This window comes from Augochlora pura, chromosome 10 (assembly GCF_028453695.1).
Source record: "Augochlora pura isolate Apur16 chromosome 10, APUR_v2.2.1, whole genome shotgun sequence".
In the NCBI taxonomy this organism is placed as follows: domain Eukaryota; kingdom Metazoa; phylum Arthropoda; class Insecta; order Hymenoptera; family Halictidae; genus Augochlora; species Augochlora pura.
Window position 1 is genome coordinate 18,146,170 of NC_135781.1, and position 16,695 is coordinate 18,162,864.

Below are 16,695 nucleotides of genomic sequence, written 5' to 3' on the forward strand. Positions count from 1 at the left end.
TTATATTTGAAATGAAAAAATAGCGCATCAATTTATTATTCGAAATGTATTGACATTTTTTGTATTTAAATAACAACATTGAAAATAATGAATCTTAAGTAACTATATCTTATATGTACACTCAGCCGGCTTTTAAAACGCAATAGCTGTTTCAGAATTTTGAGACGTTACGCCTAACTAATTTACTAAACAATTTTTTATATTGAGTCAAGAATGAAAACGCTGTTCAATGATATTTTTATATTATTAGAATAAATTCTGAAGAAAAACTTTCAGTAATTGTGTTGGCGTGAAACTATTGTATTATACGAGATATAACTTTATATATGATATATTTCAACATCTTCTAAAATGTTAAATTATATAATGAACGTTTGTTGCAAGTAAAAATATTATTACAAAATCCTTCTATAAAATTTATGTTTCCATTCAAAACAAATTCTTTTTATTCTTATACTACTTATAAAAATTTTTCTAAAATATACGATACCTCTGTCATTTGGAATTATTGTTTAAGTCTATTTTGTATAGTATCTTTTCAGTCTGCGTCTGTGATCCGGTCTATTTTGAGTCTGAGTAAGTAACCAATGGATTGGTATGCTGGGTCAAACGTTCGTTCAGGCGTTTGCTGGTTTGCAATTTCTTCCCGACGATAGATATTTTTAAATCCCCATAGAGAATTGATTGTAATTTATTATGTACCAGGAGGCAACACATACAGTCCTTAATGTTTTAGATTGATAGCTTCGATGGCGAAAATTTAAATAATGTGTTTTGTACAGTTCGTTAACTGATATGCACACTAAAAATTTCATTAGAATCGTTATTAATGGTGTTTACAATTGGATTATTTTGTTGAGTCTCTTTTTGTTTTTGACTGCGTTCAGACTTAGCTAACGCATAAATTTAAATTCTTGAAATTGTGTCATTTGCTGTTTTTCGTTATAATTAGTTATGCAATTTAAAGAAAAATTGACTCCATGTGGTATCTAATAAAAATAATCAAATGTAAATTACGAAAACAGTATTCCTTTAGATTCTGTACAAAAGAGCGTACAATATATTTATATAGCTGGATTTTGTTACAAGTGGAGAACAGTTTGCACTGATCAGACACACTGACTTCTCGTATTTCAGAACATTATTTAGATAATGAACTCCTATATTCTATTTTTATTATTACCTTCCAACTTTCATTGAAAGTTCTGGAGATAAACTGGTAGACGAAAGAATCACGCTAATAATTAGATAATCAATACACTTCTTTCCCAATTATAAATCGATTTTCATTCTATAAATATATTTTCAAATTTTCGAAATAGATTCATTCACAAGGAGAATATTTTCGACACTTCACTTTTCGACAAGAAGCATTGTACTCGATCATTCGAAACCCACGGAACGCATAAATTGCACCGAGCTCCTGACATATTCATCACGTCCGCGAAACCACCGAGAAAATGAGAAGTATGTTAATTAGTTGCAAATATAATTTCGCACGTTGTTGGGCGCTGGTAGATTCCTGGGTATGCGAGCGGTTGTCAGAGCTCCTGCCGCACCAAAATTATTAGTTCAACAATAACTCTCCGCTAATCCTCAGGGCGGATTAGCTAGAGACTATCTGTCAGTTACACGTAACGAGTAGGAATATTAGTCAACCGGTGACACGAATCCGCGATTCAAAACGCGCCACGGTATCCCGGATACGCAAATAGAACTTGAAATTCAATATTTACATGCGGACATTCTAAAGGAACGAAAAGAATCTTCCAAATAACGTTTATTCCGTCGACTGGCCTAATCGCGCGGCAATATCTCTGCCACTTTGTTGTCCTTGCGATGCTAATATATTTAATGCGTGTTTTATGGAAGGTTAACGATAATATGCAGATTAAAGCTTCCTTAACCGTAAATACATGTAAATTATAACTCTCGCAAATTGCCGTGCACACACATGGAATTTCTACAAAGTGCACGGTTAATTAAATTGCACGACGGCGGTAACTGTACATACTTTCTCGGTACGTGCGTGTGCACGTGGACACTCGCGATTCGTTATTTATTTATGAAACCACCATCCGGCAGGATATCGTACGTCAGCGGCCCGCGCGGACATCAAAAGACCGGTAACCAGTTACAAGCTTCTCAAGTATCTGGCAAATGGCTAATAAAGCACACCTGTTCGCTCCCCGGGGACTACCGAATTATTTGATAACAGTCGCGCGTCGATCTTTTCGTACCAAATGATTTATAGCACCCTTTACTTCGATTACGAACAGGAAGTTTCTGTTTCATTTTATCTCTTATCTACTCAACTTCTTTGGTCATATTCGTTGCCCGTTATCTCCTAACGGAATTGCGAACTTTATAGTTTTGCAAAGACGAAGACCGTTTAATCTTTGTTGTTAAATATTCTGTATAAAAGATACGCACCCGGAGAATTATTCCAGTGTTCAAACCCACGATTGATACGATGTTAATACAAACTGAAAATTGAAAACGGTGTTTGTACAAACTCGAACTTGAAAGCGATATTTGTAGACATTTAAAATTGAAACTATGTTTGTACGAATTTATATTTTTACAAGATCTATTTAATACGAAATTACATTTTTTATAGTAATAGTTCTCACGATAGTAAATTATTATAATGCTGTATTAAGATTATAGTTGGGCATCATTTAAATAAATGTACGTTTAAATATGATTATTTGAAGAGAAAACTGTTTGTTATTAGGAAATTTAATGAAATGACTAAAATTGTTCTTTCTTATTTATATACCTAAATAAATGATGCAAAATATTAAGTTTTATGTTTCATTTCTAGATACACTTTCAATTGATACCTATTAATTACTATTTAATTCCTAATCATTTGTTAATTGTTTGACAGAACTCGTCGACCACGCGTCATAGTTAGGTAATAATGGTTTTCTATTGCTCTAAGCGATATCATATGCGAATTAATACTTAGTACATAAGAAACGAAAAAATCAAGACATAAATTACTAATTATTTGCTTTCCACCTAAATTCAATGAAAAAGAAATTTTATTTGTAAAACTAATGTACGAAATACACATTGTATAATATACAACAGACGAAAACGAAGTGAAAGTTATTTTTTACTTGTCTTTTTTTAAAATCCAAATGAAAACCAACATTTCATTCGCAAATAAAAAATAATAGATAAATCATCTAAATAATCTTTTAGTAAATAAAAAATTTTACTACTATCTGCAAATGGAATATTAATTAAATTTATAATTCGATATTTATTATTTAAAATATAATTTTCCCAACTCCGATCTCGAGTCCATTTATTGTTCACATAAGGAATTTGCTAACTAATTTTTAAATAGCACTGTACAGTACATCACCACTTTTGAATGCTAATGACCGAGTTATTTGCGATTGAAAACAAGTTCATCCAACTAGTCGTCCAGCAATCCACTTAGGTCTAAATCGAAGATCAAACTGCTCGACGACAGAGCTTGTTAAACAACGGAAGATCGTAGTCTGCAATGTTTTTCTATTCGAAATAGAATCAGAGTTATAGCACGGCCCGGATACTACTTCACCCCGTACATCATAGGGTCGATGCGGGACTCGGTTTCAAAGAAAATCAGACCGAAAAAAATGTAGGTAAGTCGAGCGCGCAGTGTGTGCGACGTGATCGCAATAAATCGCACGGTCCTGGAATCGTCAAAGAGCTCCTGGTAAGCGGCACCTGTCTGCGTTCCCGCGGCGCGACGCCTAAATTATTCGATAATAGTTCTGCGCTAATCCCCCCGCGGCAGATTAGTCCGGGACTATCCGTCAGTTGTGCGAGGCGGATAGGAGTATTAGTCCCTGTCACCGGATCGCGACAGCCTGTGTAACGAACGCGAGGCGGTGCCTCCTCTCTGTTCCACTCGCGAACGATATTTGCGGCTAGCGATTCGCGAGAACGACGCCGCGGCAGCCGGCGTTACGCAATGCTAAATCGCTCTACAGTGATCCGAATCGAAGAATTTGTTAATGTTTTGTCGAAAATACATCGCCTTCGTATCGACATCCATTCCATTCAATTACTTTTCAAGGGCGTATGCAAGTCAACATTGAAAAGTCAATGAAATTCAATCAATATTTTCAGTAGGAAAATATTCATCTAAGAAAATTATTCATTATTCGTCACAAATTATTCTATTTATTTATTCGAACAATTCTCTATTCGGATAAATTGTTCAAACATATTATTCGAATAAAGAATATAAAATAATTCGAATAACGACGCGAATATAAAAATGAACATTTATACGAATATATGTAGGATGAGTTGAACTTCAACTACTTATGGAATTATAAAATTGTCGATGAATTCATTTGTAGCCGTAGATCAATCAGCTTAAAATTCACAGACTTAAATAAATCGAATATGTGGTGTCGTATCGTTCGCCTCGTTTGTCGACTTGGATTTTCGACACTTTAACGAAGAAAGGTTGGAAAATAGCCGGTCGCGAGCCTGCCTTGGACCTTCAGGCCTCTGTCCGCGGAGCCCTTTGGAAATCCCCGGGGTTTATGATGCCAGCATTCGCTATTGAGGCCGAAAACGAGAGATTGTAATCCGATAAAACATGCTTCGTACAAAATATTAAAATTACACTTGATAGTTCGGTTCCTCAAAAATAGCCTTTTACCATTACTAGCATCATAAACTGTAAATTGGCCCTCCTTGTTCGAGGATCGTCCTTGGGACCATATGCCCAGGACGGAACAGAATATAAATTGATATATTGTAAAGAAAACTTTTCATGTTCTATTATTTTTATTCATACCGATGTACGAATAAGTTCCTATTCAAATAAATTCTAATTCGGATAAATTTTTAACTAGTAAAATTTCTATAACATTTTATTCGTTAGTCCATTTATTTTTCATCCGAATAAAATTTGTTCCAACTCCAGTAAGAACAGATAAGACTGTCAATGAGCATTTTTATTGGTAACATATGTACGTCGTGTGAGAATCACTGGAATCCTAGTTGAAGGGTTTGGTGTCATTCTCGCAAGAATAAAATACTTTCAACAGATCCAAAACAGAATGTGGAACCGTGACACTAAACAATGAAAAAAATCAATAAAACTGAATAAATATTCTAGGTAGTAATTTTTATTAAGTAATTTGTAATTAATCTTAGTAAAGATTCGATAAAGTTGAGATTTTTGTGACTAACACATTTCCGTAGACGAAATCGCCCTACAGTCATCTGAATTGAAAATTCATTGACATTTTGTAAAAAATTTTCATATTAATATTGGTTTTTTGAATTGCTTTCGAAACGTCTGTATCATCCAGGAATGAAGAATTCAACGAAAATGAACAAATCTCTTAATTATTTAACCTGAGAAAATTATCCACTTCCTTGGAGATGTTCTGATTATTCATCGTACCTGCTTTACAACAATCTTCTTTAGCAGTTTGTCCAGTACAAAATCGTACTTCGAATGTAGCGCATATATGAGGAACACGAATAGATTAAATACAAAACTGTAAAGACGATAAAAAAATTCAAAGATGATGTTTCATTATTAAAAAGAGTAAATACGATTTTATATTACTTAACCACTTGTACACTTTGCAATTATCTTTGACAATTTAAAAAGATTTACAGGTTTAAGTTTTGTGAATATATTTAACAGTATATTGTAATTATATAGGGTGTCAAGGTTATGTTCAAAATTATCGTGTTATATTACTAAAGATAATTGTATTTATTACTAGAAATAATATCATTATTACACATGTTGCTCAAAATGGCTATCTCCAGTTTGGAAACGAGCATTGCAACCATCAATGACGGAAGAAGTGATCGATTGACGCTTTGCATTAATTATTTCGTAACATGCTCACACTGTTCCCAATTTTAATGTTTCAATATTATTGACAGGTACAACCTTTCACACCTACCCTTTTTCGTTCCATGCCCCCCCCCCCCCACCCCCCCGCGAAAGCCACTCATGGGGTGTAATACCATAATAAGCGAAACAGCCGTCCAATTAAAACTACAAGTTTTCTTCTGTGCTTAAAGGGATGTTCGTCGTGTTGAAGGGAGCTTTCTTTGCATGAAAACAGCAATTTACCTCATTAGTAACCTTCGCTCTTCGAATCAAAGATATTTCAATGTAATCCACTTCTAACACTTAAATAACTTAAGAATTAAATATCTCTCGAAGGAATCATTCGTGAATATACTTTCAAAGAAAAAGATTCATTTGTTTCACGATCCTAAATTATACAAAATTTGACGATTTAACCCAAGAACACCCTGTATTTGAGTAGTAATAGATAACAGAAGATGAAATATCAATTTCAGATTATAAAATTGTAAAATAGTTGTGTAATTAATATTTTTAACCATTATATAAACTGCTTTATCACGATATACTTTACTTTATCATTATATTAAGAGTGTTACTAGATTCTTTACTTCAGATAACTGTGCACCTCTATGCGTTACCGCAATGCGGCACAGGATCAATTTTTGTCCTGCGGGTAGCCAGCCCTTCCTGGCCAATCGATAGGTCGACAGAGTCCCGAGGGAAGTTTGGCAACTCGGAGACAAGGAAATATTTGAAATTACGAATCACTGTTTTTATTCATTTGATACAAACACCAGAGGTGAAAATATCTTCTCGAAAAGATTATTATAAATATTTAGAAAAATTAATTACACGAGAAAGTTAAATTACAAGTTACAGAATTGTTAAGATTTATGTTACGAAGATGAGAAATTTAGAAACAAATTTGATTTTCAAAGTATAATTCTGTGAATAATTTTCTCAAGTTTCGTTCCTTATATAAATTATGAGAATTAAGATAACTTTATTCCAAGCATTTGTATAAAGATCATTTGTTTACTTATTAACATCAGATGCAATGCAATTTCAGAAATTTCGATTTGCTTCGAACATTTATATTCAACTGTTATATCTAAAATAAATGTCTCAATTTCCATCATTTCTCAATGTCTGATCATTTTTTTAACCATCGTACGTTATTCAAGAAAATTTACCTAAATTCTTCCTCCAATGCTTATAAAACATTTATATGTAGAAATATATTTCTTTAAAAAGCGGCATGCTAAATGAAACCTAATTTGTTGTTACAAATTATTTATGACTCTTTAAATTCTATACACATTTTAACATATTGAATGCCATGGCAACAACCTCAGAGATTTCACAAAATTAAATCATTTTATTTCATCAAATTAAAATTGAAATGTTTGTTTGCGTGATATAAATGACTTGTTTAACATTCTTATGTTTCACGTATCGTAACAAAATTACGATGTTAAGAGATAAACATAAGAGTTAATTTTTACGAACCTGAGAAAATAATTACGTGATTCACGTAGAGGTGGCGCGGCATTCGAAATGTTAAACAACGCCCTTGACGTGATTTGGTACGCTAAATTGCTAAACATGGTGATATTCCATCGGGAATTAATGGACAAATGAGTTGTAATTTTAACTACCTAAAAGTTGATATGATAGCAGGCGATTCACGGCTCGTCTAACGGCGCCGTGTGTCTCCATAAAGTCGCGTGCCACGCACGAGTGAGAAACGGACGGTCTCCCGTCGTTTTCTCGCGAGTAAGTCGTTGAGAGGAGCTTGGAAGGAGAGGAGAGAGGGACGGGGACAGAGACAGAGGAAGCAGAGAAAGAGAGAGAGAGAGAGAGAGAGAGAGAGAGAGAGAGAAATAAAGAGAGAAGGAGGGAAGATCAGGCGCTTCTCTAAGGTGGAGAGGATGACAGAATGGGCTCTCTACTTTTCTCGCGGAATCCGTAAATTGGCATCGAAATAGTACGGCACGGCACACGCGTGCAGCACCTTGCGTAAATCTCGAGCGCGGGTCAGGGACCAAGGTTCTGCGAAAAGATGTAGGATAAACCTATCCCCTAGCAGTTGTTTACCCCTCGGCTGTCTCTTCGTTATTCTTTTGGCTGCTTATATAAATTGTTCCCCATGCATCCTCCGAGGAATTATAGGATCTTAAGTATATTTATGTGTTTATGCGTCTTTTGCATCGTGCACGGTTCCCTGGACCCTTTGTCACGCCCGTTTTTATTGCCCTCTTTCGTTAGAATCCAGCTTCAGCCACCGAAAATTTCTCGCCTGATTAGAACAGGCGATCTTCGATGCAGAGCGCAGCGTTGTTTCATTGTAATCACTAAATCACAGATTTTATGTAAATCCATATTTTTGTAGGTAATGTGTATGCCAGCGGATCTGGATAGAAAATGTCACGATCAGGTGATCGCAAAATTATATTTTATATTGCATATTTTGTATATTCCATATATTTTGCATATTTTGTACGTTCCATATGTTTTGTATATTTCGCATGTTCCACATATTTTGCATGTTCGTTTTAAAACATGTACTACTGCATACGTTATTTGCGATGTATATGCACATGTCGTGTTTATCTGAATCTTCTGCCTTGTTGAATTAATATACTCTATTACTTTGCACTTGTATCATAATTGAATAGTTTGATAGTTGTTAAATATTGATATGATGCTGAATATGTATCATATTCATATCATAGCAAACATTAGAGGTAGCAATTAGTATTTTAAATCCGAACCGTTCAATTTTATTATTTAAAGGTGAATTCTGTGAATCCTCCATGGACCGAATTGTTTTCTTAAATATCTATCTTCGAACAACTTACGAGGTAGTTACTTTGATATTTCAGGATGCCAATCGTTATCAATATTATTATTGATTATTGGTCACCTTATACATTAAGACGCATACATCATCTTATGAAAAAACTGAAACTATTTTGTAAAATGTCGATATTAGAAATAGAATATTTATCGTTAGATAATTCAACAAGAATCTATGTATACGCAATGTATAATTCAATTGAAAAACCTTCCTGATAATTGCAGAAAGAAAATTAAAAGGAAAATAAATAAATGCAATGTAACAACAAAATACAGGATTTATGGGATTAAAAGAAATTTCATATATTTTCAGCGGTGAATTTATAGACCAGATAACGTTATGCGACATGCAGCTGAATTTTATTGACAAATGCCCCCAACTAGCCATCAAATTTAGAAAAAATTCTTGTTATTGATTAGAGTATTTACATCCGAATAATTGTAACATTTAACGTAGCATTTTAAATACTTTTTTTGTTTACTTAAATCGTGCACATTTACATATTTTTGTATAAATGCTATATATATTTTGCACATTTATCGTACATAAACATCTGCAGCCCATTAATCAGCTTATATAATTATACGACTATATAAATGAACAGACCTTAGGCTTACTAGTGGTGAAAGTGTTGAGTGAGCAGTAACAGAGGCAAGGTAGACAGCCAATGCATAATCGCATAATCATTGCAAACGTGTACATACGTGCAGTTCTAAGAAACGATTATAATCTTGTCGCACGGCAGAACCAATTTTTCTGATGTTACTCGAATTTTGTAAACACTTATGAGTGGACTGCGGACTTCATGCAACAATCGTAAACATTAAAACACTGATATCCTTTTCCCAGTTTATTAAAATGGTTAAAAGAAGTAGTATATTTTGAATTAATTTTTATTTTTTACGAATAAATTAGACAATTTCTATTTTGCATATAGATTTTTAATCCAGTTACGAAACACGAGACAAACACAGAAGTAAATTATTTCTAAATTACCTCAATGGAATTAGAATATATTGTATTGTATGTAAATTGTTGTAAAATATAATAACAATACCTCAATTATTAGAGGTCTGCGAGGTTTCGAAAATTTTGAGTCGGCCAAACCAAAACGAGACGAGTTATCGAAAATATCTTGACAGTTGAGAATGCCCAGATTCCCAATAATTTTCGATAAGATGAACAAATTTCGGCTCAAATTGAAATATAAATACATTGTAGTATACTTATTCTTTAAAAATCTACTTGGTCTGAGATCTCAAAAAGATCCAAGTCATTTCAATCGATTCTAGAGGAAATATTCCATTCAAAAAGTTGTCAAAATACTTTCCGATGGGAATTATCAGTTCATTTGCTTTCCGTTTCAAGTATAAATTGTATAACAATGTTTTCGGCTCAATCTGCGCAACGGAAGAACGTATGGAGAATTAAATGGATTCCAACATTTCGCGCATTAGCCGCGCTGTTGACGCACGATTATCTTTCAGGGCGGTTTAGCCGACAGCTAATCCGCCCCTCTTATAATCCCGGCAGTTGAAAAGAACGCGAGGTGATCTCGCTAACGGCCCGCACACGACAGATTTAACGCATCTAACGAACTAATTGGTCGGTGCTACTGACGAAGCAGCAATTTTCCTCCCACCGCGTCGTTGCCCTCTCTATTCCTGTTTTCCCTATCGCCTCGCGTCCCAACTCTATACCACACGGTTATGTAATCGCCTTCTTGTTCCCGTGATCGCTTTCAGACAGAAATCGATGCCCGCACAGTCACTGTTCAATTCTACTTGCGTGTAGCAACTACTTAAGTCAACGTTGTGCGCGGCTGAATCCTCTTACATGATTTTGTCTTCATCGATCGTTGTGTTTACAACAATCGCGTTAGCTTAAAGCGATGACGGTGCCATAGTCATACGTTAGGCTAACGGGGCTGGAGAAGAGTCTTTTCCAGAAGCTGGTTTAGCAGAGGTTGCTACTTTCTGCATTTCTTACAAATAAAACGTTAATGGTGAGCTTTTATTTGCCTACTGCCCCGAGGCCCAACACACATACACATGGAACACGTATATATAAATCAAACAACTTGCAAGAATTTGTACATTTCTCGAAAATTCAATCTAAGACGCCTGGGATTCAAAAATGCTAATTTTTACGTAACTATGGAGTAATTGGTAATATTCCGCAACATACATAGCAGGGGTGATCTTGTAACCCCACAAGATTATATTACAAAATACTATTGAAAATTGCTTCACAGTAAAGCAAAAATTGGCAGAAGCTATCGGTGTTTTCATTATGTCATTCCCATTTCATAAGGATGTTAAATAATTAAATCACTCAATTTCAAATAATAGCATTAATTCATACTGTATACAAAGTTGTCCTAGTTCAATTCCGCAATTTCATTTGAATATTAAATTATTGATTAAAATAAACATATTGTATTTCTAATACATTGTAATTTAAGTACGTTGTAATTCAATCACATAATTTAAAACTTTTAGTTAATTCGATTGCTAATTATTTTACTCACAGGTGTAATTAAAATTTCAACATAATTGAAATTCGATGCAATTAAATTACAACGTAGTTGAAATATAATGTAATTAAAGTACAATTTAGTTGAAATATAATGTAATTAAAGTACAATGTAGTTGAGATATAATGTAATTTTGAATACGATGTAATTGAAATAGAATATAATTGAAGTGCGATGTAATTGTTGGATTCCGACAGAAGTAAAATAAACCTTAATATTCTCGATTACAGAAATCTAACTTTTATTTAAAAATTTGTTGATTTAATTGATCAAAAATTGCACAGAAGCGCAAAATCGCTGTGAATTGTTCACTATGAGTGTACAGGAAGATCTGCTAGTTTTTGTATGTTTTGGCGGTACTGCAAATATCCCTGCTTTCAATATGCTTTCATTCGCTATTGCAAATAATGGAGGTGTGACGGCGGTTCTTCGTCTTAATTTAAACACAGTTCACTAAGTTACAGTCCAAAACTTTAAAGAAGTAAGATATATTTTGTTATGTTTCTTATTTGTCTCCCCTGAATATTTTCTCCCCTTCTTACCTATTTAATTCATTATTTTTTAAGTCTCAATTCAAATTCAATTATACCGTAATTTGTAATTTTAATTCAATTACATCGCAATTCGTAATTAATATAATTTAATATCTTAGTATTTTCTCATTGTACTACGATTGCGATTACGAATTAAATTTACTAAATTATAAATTACACTCAGAATGAATTATAATATAATTTAATTACTTTGTTATTATATTTGACGAGTAATTCAATTGTTATTGTGCGGAACATTGATCGTATATCACTTATTCATTAAACGCGGTAAGTATTCACATACTTATGGGCAGGGGTGTAAGCGAGGCGATAAAGATTCAATCATGCGAATGTTGTCCCGTTTAATTCGAACAGTTGCGATTGATTGATGAAAGGTTTCGCTGTTTATTAAGTTAGCCAAACAGTAACCGTTCCCACTGCCATTCGGAGACCTCTAACTGTATTCTACGTTCGACATCTATATATCCCCGTATGGATGTACACATATATAAAGGATCGATAAATCACTCGACAACGATGAAACCTACGTAGCACCCTATATTGCATTCTGTTGCGTTTCTGCGAACGTTCGCGAGGATCTTTGGCCCTTGATCATGAAATGCAGCAATCTATCTGTCTGTCTCCCCCTACTTCCCGCCTCGTATGAATATACAAGAGATCCATACGAAGGTTGGATGTTCCACGGGCAGGGAGAGGAGAGGAAGACGTGAACGAGGATGATAGAATTCGACGCGGATTCCAGTGCCGGACGGAAATAGAGGGGCCGCGCATCGTGAATACCCTCGGTTCACATGCCATGCTACGATGCACCGCCATGCACGCATCTAGCCGCAGTCTGCAGAAAGTACCAATTCACGGAAAAATCAGTGATCTCAAATTTTAGATAAACCCGCTTTCGTCGTAACGAGACGATCCACTTCGACCGCGAGACTTGGATGATTGTGCAGGTTGAGTATTCGAATGTCAATTAGAGTAATTCGAATTTTTGTTCGTAGTTTCAAAAATTCTTTATTAATCAAATATTCTGATGATAGTCCATGATTTAACAAATACCTGCACCTTGTAAATTTGATGTGCGCGCTTTTACGGTGTAGCTTTAACAGGCTTAATTTCCTCAGGATCCATGCTCGAGTACTTAAACTGATTGGTATCTGAGATTACCAGGTAGGAACGACCAAATTGCATTGGTTTGTAATTGCTTACTTTATGATTGGTAATTATGAAACACAAATAGATAAGTATTTTGATGAATGTAAACATCATCTTTTGTAGCGCCGACTTCTTTCTCCAATTATTTTGTTGCAGTGAATTGATTATTATCCCCCTTGCAGGATATTACTTACATAGTATGTCGATCAAACTGTGATCTCATTTTGAACGTTTACGGGAAATGAATTATTGATAGACTCATTTATCAAAACACGAATAAAACAATAAAACAGGTTTTCGTTGCATAATTTTATTAAGAATAAAGCAAATAACATTTGTGCTTCTTGAATATTCTTACTTTATAATGTGTACTGTGTTTAATTCATTGACAATTGACTAAACAATGACTAAGAATAGAGTATAATAATAAGTAATTTTTGCAGTAAAATGCGGATTTTTGTGTAGAATAAAAATTGCATCAATTGCAGTATAGAGAAAGTAGGTAGTAAGTCATTCTTTCTATAATTCTTTTAATAAATTGAAAATAATACATTGATATTTAAAAATTCCTTTAATCTTTTTACTATTTTAAATAATAATAAGCGATACCATCGAAGAATGTTTAACTATAAGCACACAGCTAAAGCAATTTAATATTTGGAGGAACAAATAGTTTAGCGAAATTATATAGTAACTTAAAGAATTTATATTAACACGGTAATATTGAATAATGTAGATAATTTAATGTAGAAACTATTGTATACATTACATCCTCATGTAATGCTATTTATTATAATCTCACAAGTAGTTGATAATAGCTATTAAGTAGAGGCGATAATAAATATATATATATATAAATAAAGAAACCTTTAGAGATACATTACTTATAATCAAAGCTGTGCAAATTTTATTTTGAATAATAAGAAGCAAATTCGAAATGAATTTAATATTTCATTTACAATTAATAATTAAATTTCTTATTTAATTAAAACATCATTCATATAATTCCATAAATAATTTATTTATCAATTCTTATTTGCAAATAGACTGTTATTTTTTTATCTGGGTTTTAGGGAAAGACAAGTAATAAATAATTTTTGCTTCTCTGTTATATATTATACAATGGACATTATCTACATTAGCTTTTCAAATAAAATGTTATTTTTCATTTGAACTTAGGCGAAATGCAAGCAACAAGTTTCTCATTTCTATTTTTTTTCTCATTTACTGTGTAACAAATATTATTATTAATAGATTGAAAGATGATAAATTTTCCCTAACTGCGGCGTGTGCTAGACGCACTGTGCCGGACAAATGATACATAATGAGTAATTAAATAATAATTGATAAGTGACAAATGAAATTATATTTATAAATAAAAAATAATTTGTATTAAAACCTCAAATAGTGCAACTCTGCTTATAACATGTAACATGAAAAAAATTGTGAGTGAACCGTTTTCCAAAAGATTCGATACGGTTTGTCTAATCGACGAGGCTAGTTTTAATTTGTCTCCTTACTGTTTTATGTAAATGGTGATCGAAGGTACTTTGGAACCATTTTCGAATCCAGTGGGCGGTTCCATTATCTTCCACCAACAAATTGGAGGCACAAGACAAGCGAATAGAAAGAGCGATAATGAATCGAGAAAAGACGGATAAAGTTGGTATAATTGCGAAGAGAAAGTGTAGTCCACTATTGGACATTGTTGACCGCTTTTCTAAGCTTAGATACACGCTGTAAAAATAATCTTTCTTCTTACGCATACTAGGTTCGCCGGCAGAGAGATCGTTCAGCTGAAACCATAAAATGAACTTGGAATAATTATAGTAATTACGGAGGTTTTAGGTAGGAGATTGTTCAAATGCCGGGTTTATCGAAAGTGCATGCTTCTGTTATCAGTTCAGTTAATTATAATAGCTGCGCAATAAAATGATCTGAGGAATACTAACCAGAGTTAATGGAAATGTTCCACAGCGCTTCAATTATTCCAATTTCCCATCATATACCATAACAGAAGACAAAAAGCATATTTATCTTCCCATTAATGTTCTATTTAAAAATGCGTTGCATGTTTATCGCGTTCCTTTTCTTTACAATAAATATCAGCTTGTTAGCCGAAAGTGGCTTTCACAATGACTTGAATTTACTTAATTGTACTATCTACTACGTTAACCCTTCTACTGCGTTAGTGAAAACTAATACCAGTGGTACTCAGCTCGCAAAGATCTTGGTAGAAAGTTTATTAATTAAATGGATGTAATAATTAATACGAAAATACAAAGAAAAGGAAAGGAAAGTTTTCCAGAATTCAATTTTCTATTCAATAAGGTTGTGGGGTAACCTGTCCAGTAAATGAACACTTACCCGCCTCGTTTATTATTATTCAGTAAACATTATTAAATCCATGCACCTTTATTATTTATACACATTATTTTCTTCTACTAGGTTCACACGTACATAATGCATCATTACATAATTGCAATATATTGAAACTAAGGCAACAACGTCACGATATGCCGTCTGCTCGATCGAATACCTTTTGCCAAAGGTAACAGCAGCTTTCGATAGCGGTGGCAGGAATTTTCCATCGGCTGCCACCTGCGGCGTCTAAATTCGGTGGACGTTCCGGCTCAGAAAATTATTAGGGAACCGGCGTGATCTATCGATGTTTAAACTGGCATTCTCGGTAAGATTCTCGAAGCACCGTGGAAATATCGCTACCTGTCTTCGGGGTGACTAATTTTCGTGGACCCTAGAGCAGGAAATTCTACGCCGGGATATCGTGGACCTCAAATAACCTAGTGTCGGCCCGAAGAATCCACAAGCAAAGACGCGGGGACCAATTTGCATAGTTGCCTTTGACCCCTCCGTGGTCGTGTGTACGAGCGACCCTGATGATTATCCTGCAGGCCGAAGGCTGAATCCATCGTAAACGTCGACGTCCTGAAACAAACGCCACCCACTGACTACGATTCCTCCGAGTTCTTTGTTTCGCTCATCCGAGAAGAAAGAAACCCCGGGTATACCCCGTGTAATTTGTAATAATTGGAGACAAAAAATCACTATCATTAGGCATCACCGACGACTGCAAACGCGTCCATTCAAATCTCAGACTCGCCGCGCTATTTGATAAAAAGAAGAAACCGTACGTGGGGTGATTTAGAGAACAACTCCGACATCGACGTAAACAAAGATCATTCAGTTATCGCACGTTTCTCACGCGATTGTTAACTTTGATCCTCTTTGTTCGCAGTTGTGCATTATAATGCGTACAACGCTGGCAATGATAGTTACCAGGCTAAATTCGGTAAACTCAGCAGAGATTGCCCATTGCTGTGCATTTTTTCTATTAAAATTAAAATGTATAGATATTAATTTCTTGTTTCGACAAGATGTGTACAGAGTGTTTCACTTAACTCGAGCATCTACAATATCTTGCTTGTTTCTTATGGCAACAAAAGTGTCAGACGAAAACATTAATTGGTTCAGAGTGTTTTTTGAGATTGTATAAATTTTTGAGGTTATATTTCTTGAGATTTCAAGGTCGTTGTAGTTTTTTAAATGAAATGATATGTTTTTATTATCGCTATATGATAGCCGAGTTTAAGACGAATTCAACGACCTGTAATATTACATCCTTCACGTGACTTTGAGTATGACAAATTGATAAAATTAGGACACCTGATGCAGATAGTGATATAACAATGACCAAAATTTTCCGTAATGCTGAATC